Source organism: Grus americana, chromosome 7 (assembly GCF_028858705.1).
Source record: "Grus americana isolate bGruAme1 chromosome 7, bGruAme1.mat, whole genome shotgun sequence".
Classification (NCBI taxonomy): Eukaryota; Metazoa; Chordata; class Aves; order Gruiformes; family Gruidae; genus Grus; species Grus americana.
The window spans coordinates 1,790,001-1,797,500 of record NC_072858.1 but is presented as its reverse complement, the minus strand read 5'-3'; the positions used below and the strand labels follow the sequence as shown (position 1 = coordinate 1,797,500).

At 42.2% G+C, this 7,500-nt stretch overlaps 1 protein-coding gene across 25 annotated transcripts in view; it reads right to left on the bottom strand.

Moving 5' to 3' along the window:
• Positions 1-7,500, bottom strand: part of EBF3 (EBF transcription factor 3) — a 123,742-nt gene that overhangs the window by 108,157 nt on the left and 8,085 nt on the right. The gene's annotated exons all lie outside the window — the stretch shown is intronic.

Below are 7,500 nucleotides of genomic sequence, written 5' to 3'. Positions count from 1 at the left end.
GTCTCCAGCCAGTCTCCAATGGAGAGGAACAAAGTTTTGTTGGTGTGTTTTCCTGCCGTTGACTTTCCCTCACCCACGTGAAGTCCAGTGACCGCGGAACATCCCGCCATTACCCACCCTGGGAAATAGCGGGGCATGGATAAGGACCACGAAATCACTCCCCACTTTTCTTTAGACCTTCAGCTACTCTCAGCAATTGCTCGTTCCCACCAGAACAGAGCCCAGCTTAAGTTCGCTTTTCAGTTACCCGCGACAGATACGTATATAGCTTAATAACCCTGGCTGGATCCGCTAAAGGAAGCTTGCTGCCCACCAGCATCTCCTGAACCGCAGAAGAACTGCACAAACATAAAGAGGAAATCCTAATCAAATTTGGATTGGTAAAGAGCATTCCTGACAATCCACACAATACCAAGACCAATTCAATTTTATTGGTTGTTATTCAAAAGAAAGGGCACTCACATCTATCCTTTGTGTATTAATAACCTCACTTAAACTAGAGGATTGTGATTTTTTTCTAAGATGGGGTTTTTGATAGGTCTTGTTGTTTGCTTTATAACTAAACTGAATGTTCTGCGCAGCCACAGGCCCGGGAAGCAAGCGTTTGTTTAAGATTTTCAGTAATGAATTCACCTTTTAAATGAGAGCACCAGATTCTTACATACTGTCAAATTAACTTCTTCTAGCGCACGTGTCACGGTAAAATGAATCTATCCTAAAAGTGAGACTGGACCTTTGCTTTTTAATAACTCCTTCAGCTTTCGGGTTCATTTTTGCTCTGCTATTCTTCAACTGTTTTTTTTAGAAACTTTTACAAAGTGCAGTGGGACTTTTCCACGGCAGTCCTTGTTTGTATTCCTACTTTCTAAAAGCCTGCTTAAACACTGCTGGCGGATTAGGCCAGGTTTCTTGATTTCCTTTCCTACTATTTCTTTATCATTAAGGCCAAGGAGTTTTTAGTGAGCAGAATCCCGCTAATCGCTTGCCCCAGCCCCCATGGCTTTGTTTCTGTCAAAATAGCTCCTTTCAGCGGCAGCGCGGAGCGAGCTGTCTGGGCAAATGAACTGCTCTTTCTCACCAGATGTGTAACCGTGTTTCGTCTTTCACGAGAGACAAGCTGGAGCCGACTCCTTCCGCTAGCTGGGCCTATGCTACATGTCTTACAACAACACAAATGTAAGCCCCTTCCTTTCCACACATGTTAAACTCATTTCCTAGTGAATTATTGGGAAAACACAACACTATCCTTACCGCTGCGTTCAGATGCTGCAGTTTACTCTCTGCACTTCTGGCACCGCCGCCATGCGATGATGGGCTCTGTATAATTTTCTGGCTGTGAAACTTTTGCTGAAAGTATCACAGTTTTTTTTTTTTTTTGGTAATTTGCCTCCAGCCTCGACATACCAGAATCTCCAAACCCTACGGATCAAATACCTTCCCTTTCTACCTAACAAATGCTATTTACACTCTGGATTTTTTTCCATCTTTGAGACCTAAGGAGAGTTTGTGCGATAACAAAACAAACCCTAGGACTGAGCCAGCCATATTCTGTTTCAACTGAGCCGATATACCAAGGAACTAGCGAGTTTTCCTGGGCTTAAAATGTTAACGAACCAAAACAGTTAACAGAAAAGTCAAATCACCGAATCTTGTAAAACCCAGAGTACCCCTCAGCCTGTAAAATTCCCCACCTTCGGGTTTTTTTTCGAAAGCGCAGTTGCATCTTTATTTTAATAGGGTATTAATAATGCCAGTATAACGTCATGTTATATACAGGTTTGACCACAAACATTTTTGCGAGATTTGCTGTTAAGATAAACAAACAAGAGGAGCTTGTCCGCTGGCAGCTTGACCCGAGTGAATGGGTTTCATTTTCCTGGAGCACGAGCTGCGGCGGGGCTGCCAGGCGCAGGTTGAGCTCCCGCGTCCCCTTCCCCTCGCCCCGCGTGTCAATCACCCCCTGGCATCCCCGGTGACAATTTCCATCCTCCCGGCCTGGAATTTCCACCTCCTCCAGCCCGGCAAAGCTCTCCCCCAGCCCAACGGGTAACCCAACACTGCCGCGCCAGGGCTGCTCCCACCCCCGGCCCCCCGAAATATCTGTGCGCTAGAAAAGGAGCCTCATTAAACCCATTTCTACCACTTTGTGTTTCACAGGTTGTTTTTTTTAATTATCTGCTGTCTGAGAGTAATTATTTACTTCCTGGAAGCTCACGTACCAGAACTCTGAGTTTGAAAGATTTTTCCATAACCTAATCCAATTCATCAAAGGCATCCTAACAAAATTACAGGCTCTGGCAGTATCTTTGCTTTTCACCTGATAAGGCTGCAACAGAAGCCCGGGATGGTTTGTATCAGGGTACCTCCTGTAGTATAGTTTTTGACAGCTTTGCTTAAATCCCTTCCCCCTCTTTTCCTTTCTCACAAAAGCACGCGATTTTATTATTCCCTCCTACTATAGCCATGCAGGGCTTTGGGCTTCGGACAGATAGTCAAGTATTATACAGGGGGAAAAAGTGGTGCAGGAGTCTCATCGAGCACATTTGGGATTTACTTGAGAACAATGGTCTTGAAGCCGCACGTGAGCGCGTTCCTCTGCTAGCAGCCCAGGTAGTGCCACGATTTCATTAACCGCAGGTTGTGCACCAGTTAACAGTAGGGATTAAGAGGGAACGATGTAAACGCTGTGACTTAGATGACCCGAGGAAAAGAAAGCAAAAGAGAGAAGGAAGCACGTACAAAGTCCTGCTTCTGGGGTGTCAGTGATCTCAGTGTTGCTGAATTCCAGGGATTACTTTGATATGCCATTTTCTTTCCTGTGCATATGTACGTTTGAAAAACCAGGGTGCCCCCTGCTCCATGCCCTCTCCTTGCCTGGCACGGGCACTGGCAGTTTGCTTTCTAATAGGAGAGAGGTGTTCGTACCTGTGCACTGCAAACGCCAGTCTGCCTACCCCTGCCCGCGGATGTATCCCTTGCAGCTATACCCATTAATCCACAAAATGCCACATTCTTAAGGGGGGAAAAAAATTAAAAAAAATCAATGTCGGGTTTCTGATAGAATTTTTTTAAAGAACTGGTTACCCAGGCAAGTCGTAATTTTTTTAATATACTTTGAACTTGGTAGTACCAATAGGACAATGAAAGCAAAAGAGCAGCTGAGCGCTTTTAAGATGTGTTCTTCCAGTAGTTGGGTGCACATCTTAAAGAAAAATAAGAATTTCAAAAAATGACACCAAACTGGTCTGTTTTCATTGCATTATGCAGATGAAATGACAAGTTGTCATTTAAGAAGTTAATAAACAGTCACCATTTTGCAGGTTATCCAAATGCTACTGAATAGAAAACCTTGGATCCCTAAATGATGTGTAATTAAAATTATTTTAAAAATCCTCCTTGACAGGCCAGGGCTTAGCCAAAATGTAAATGACATTAAAGAAGACAATGAATTTAATTTTATTTAATGTCCCTTTTTGCAGATCCTCATTTACATAGCATTTTTAACAAAAGCGTTGACCTTATAAATGCTGGCATTTGTACAGCTTCTGCAGAGTTGGATTTAATCATGCTTTCGCAAAGCCATAAGGGAAAAAGCTTTAAGTTCTCTGGTTGGATATGGAGTAGGAATAAAAACATTGGGACTGGTCAAATGTTTATCCTCCTTGCTTCTGAAAACAACCTGACAAGAAGATGTAAAGGTCTAGGGAATAACCCATTGCTGTTTGTAAGGCTTGGTAATAATCATACATAATCGTTTGGAAATATAGCTAATAAAAAATATAATGAGTGTTCAGCAAAATCGGCATTAGGCCCAAATTACATGATATTAATACTTGAACAGGTGCAGAAAGGCGCTTTAAATGAGGTAAATGAATAAAATGTCCCAGAGCACAACTGTGTGCACTGACAAAAAGTCAATCACATGAATAATTCAGCGGCCGGGACTGCCAGCAAAGGTCAGCGGCTCTCACCTTTGTGACGGGAAGTGAAAGGAAACGCTGCTGACGAAAAAAAACCCCATCGCCCTCCAGCCGCTGCGCCGCAACCCCGCCGAAGGTGTAAACTTGGAGTAGGAAGGAATTAAAGCTCGGCACCGGCAAGCCGGCGTAGGAGAGAAAAGGAAAAAAAAAAAAGCAACCAACCCAAACCAAAAACAAACCAAAAAACCCCAGCGTGAACAGTCAACTCGTTTAGGGAAAATAATCTGAAATTACAGCCAGGGAAAGGTTAAGGGGGGTGGCTACCAGCAATGTCAATTATCTACAAAATCTGAGGTCAGTCGAAAAGTATTTTAAGAGCCTACGGGATTGAAATTTTGTAACAGCTGTTAAATATGACAAAACTTTTTATTCCCCCAAACTAAAGCTATTCCAAACTCCATATGAAAGAAATGGGATAAACAGATGTCTGGCTTCCATACAGGAAAGTAGGACACACTTGGAATGATAAGTCTCCTAAACTCTATAGAATAATGCCAGATTTATTGGGGAGGGGGGTATTTACTACCCACGGAGATGCCAACTAGCAGTAGGACTGTGATGGTACCATCTGGAAACCCGCTGCAGAGCACGCGATCGGTGATGCACTGCGAGCACATCCAGACCTGCCGCCGCTCCGCGAGCGAGCTGCCACTCCGGGTTTTGCTAGGGATGTAATCCCGCCGCCCCGGCTGCCCCGCCAGCCCTCCTCGCAGCTTTCAACAGTTGGACGCCCCGGCCTTCGGGGGTACGTTCCAGCCCAACGGGGCAAGGAAAAGTCGAGGGGCTGGATCTTCGCCGGAATTTCCATACCTTCTACCGAAATATAGGCTGGTGGCACCGAGGAGTTATTTTAGCGCAGAGTGTGGTTTTGGTTTAGCAGTTACAGCGGCATCCTGTAATCATTTACAGCCCTTGGAATGTATGGGTGAAATAGGAGAGATTTATCTGTTCATAGTTGTGATATGTAGACAATGGGTGTTCCTAATGAGGAACATCTGCTTTTGTGTTTTCCCAGAAAACATTATTCCACTATGAAAATGATACTCCCATCCTTTTCAGCAACACCGCAAAGAAAATATGGGCCTTTTCCTTTCTTTTATTTGCTTTTCTTTGGGTCAATCTAATTTCCCAGGGACACTTTTTCTGTGGCATCTTTTTACTGACTGCGCTGCAATTTATGGTGGGTTTGTTCTTTAATACGTGAGTTACTGTGCTGTATGAATAGCCCCGATATGCCAGAAGATACTTAAATGTACACAGTAATAAAAGTGTATACAGTCAGCCACGCTTCGTGAGAAACACCGAGGCGACGTAAATAAAAATTCTCAGCGAATTAAAAGGTCGCAGAGGCATGCGACACAGAAAACTGCTTCCAAGGCCTCTGGTTTTGTTTTTACATTTAAAGCCCGCTGCAGGATTCAAACGTACAATTACATAAGTTTACTTAAAATATCCTAATTGCTAACAATTTATTATTCCTGAGGTGCATAAGGTTTGGTTTGGGTTTTGTTGGGTTTTTTTTTTCTTCTTCTCCCCCCCCCCCCCCCCAGTGCGATAAACAATTCAGACTATCACAGAGACTCCTAGTGTGGGCTGGAACAAATGGGTGGCCATAGATCTCAATTCAGGATTGAATTATTGGTTCGTATCCTGAGGACAAATATGCCTTATCTGGTCAAAAGCTGCTAAATGTATCCAAAGGACAAAAGGATCTAGTGAAGCATATTGTATATAATTCTTTTTTTAAGCCAACTAACCAAGCGATAACACTTCTTATGGGAAACTGTAAATTGACCCACAAATTTGATGGGGAAATGTTGTTCTGGAATGCTCAAGAGGAAACACAAACCCGAAACTCAACACCGACAACAAATTTAGGTAACAAACTATTAACACACGGATCGAGCCAGCATAAATATCGGGGATTTAAAATACACTTTGATTCTTTCAGAGGACTGTTGCTCTTACAGAGCTTTTGCACGTCCGTGCTTCCCTCCTACATTTGCTGCAATTTGCTCGTAGCAAACATTACATTCGACAGTTTTTCAAAAGCACATCTCGAGAGGAAGAGTGTCGTACCGACCTCCTTGCTGAGCCGCGTGCAGCAGGCAACCAAATTCTCCTAGTATTTTGACATGATAAGTGACAACTCTCTTTAGAAGGCTAAAATGCATGCCATCCTCATAAAAACCGAATCTTGAAAATTCCTAATGTAGAAGGTGATTAAAATTCCTATAAAATTGTCATATCTTTAAATTTAGAAGCACAGCAGATTTTTCATCAATAATTAAGATCTCTAAAGCATTTATGCTAGGCATAAATGGAGTTTCAATCTTCCTTATTCAAATAAACATGATAAACCCATTAACCAAATGTTTTCTGATTTTTTATATCTTCTCATGCTTCTGGAATATCAAATTATAACGTACTTCCGATAGTTTGGGGAAGGTATAAAAGCAGTGGTATTGTAGAGCTGGTTTCAATTTTGCCAGGACCACCCCTCACAGAACTGATAGAATTTATCTCACAGCGATTCCAGGACATTATTATGCATATATCATTATAATCCCTAATCACTGAAAAATATTATCTCTGCTGCGTTTCATTGTGCGTACGGACGATAAACATAAACTACTTGTGCATTTTTCAGCGTACGTTCAATAGGCACGAAATGATCGCTCTGACCATAGCTCTAAATTAAAGTCCGACCGAGCACATAATAGCAAAATATTATTCTAATTTTCATTCCCGGTTAATTTTCATCGCGTTCTGGTGTAGTCACACTTTAATGCAATTCACCATTTACATCTGCAAAAGTCACACATATCTCGAAAACTCTGAACAATGAACATGCCCATAATCCAATAATAAAAACTGTAACACGCTGTCTCGCATTTACTACGCCGCCAAGGTTCCTCCACTTCCAAATATTTTTTAGCCAATAAAGCAGAAATAAATGCAGCTCGCCAGGCAACAATCCAGCGCTATATGATTTCCATAGCTAAAACGCTAAAGACAAATATAATTATATTGATTTTTTTGTACTTTGAGTTCTATAAAGTGGTGAACTTGTTCTCAATTGCCTGACACAATCCCAGAGTGATGGCAACAACTGGTCAGCCCTATTTGATTACTAATAAGAGAGATGTCCCTTCTGTCAGATACCTCACATTCTCCGCTAAGCAAACAGCTATTTCAGCTAGTTAAACATTAGCATTGCTCTCCACTGGTGGTGCATATTTCTTTAGGCTTAACTCAGGGAGTTTTCCAGGTTTAATTTTTCAGTCACTGGACAGCAAAGTTCATGATCAAAAGATAACTTTGTACTGCAAGCTACTGAAATACAAGCCTTCTTCAAACCAGACTAACCCTCTTCTTCACAAAACTGGTGTCGTATGTACACTTCTTGCTTCCATTTATTACTCCGAGGTACCGATTTCATCATCTACGGTCAATCCAAAATTGACTTTTGCTGCTACCATATTGTCCGGGAAAAAAAAAAAAAAAAAAAAAGAAGGCT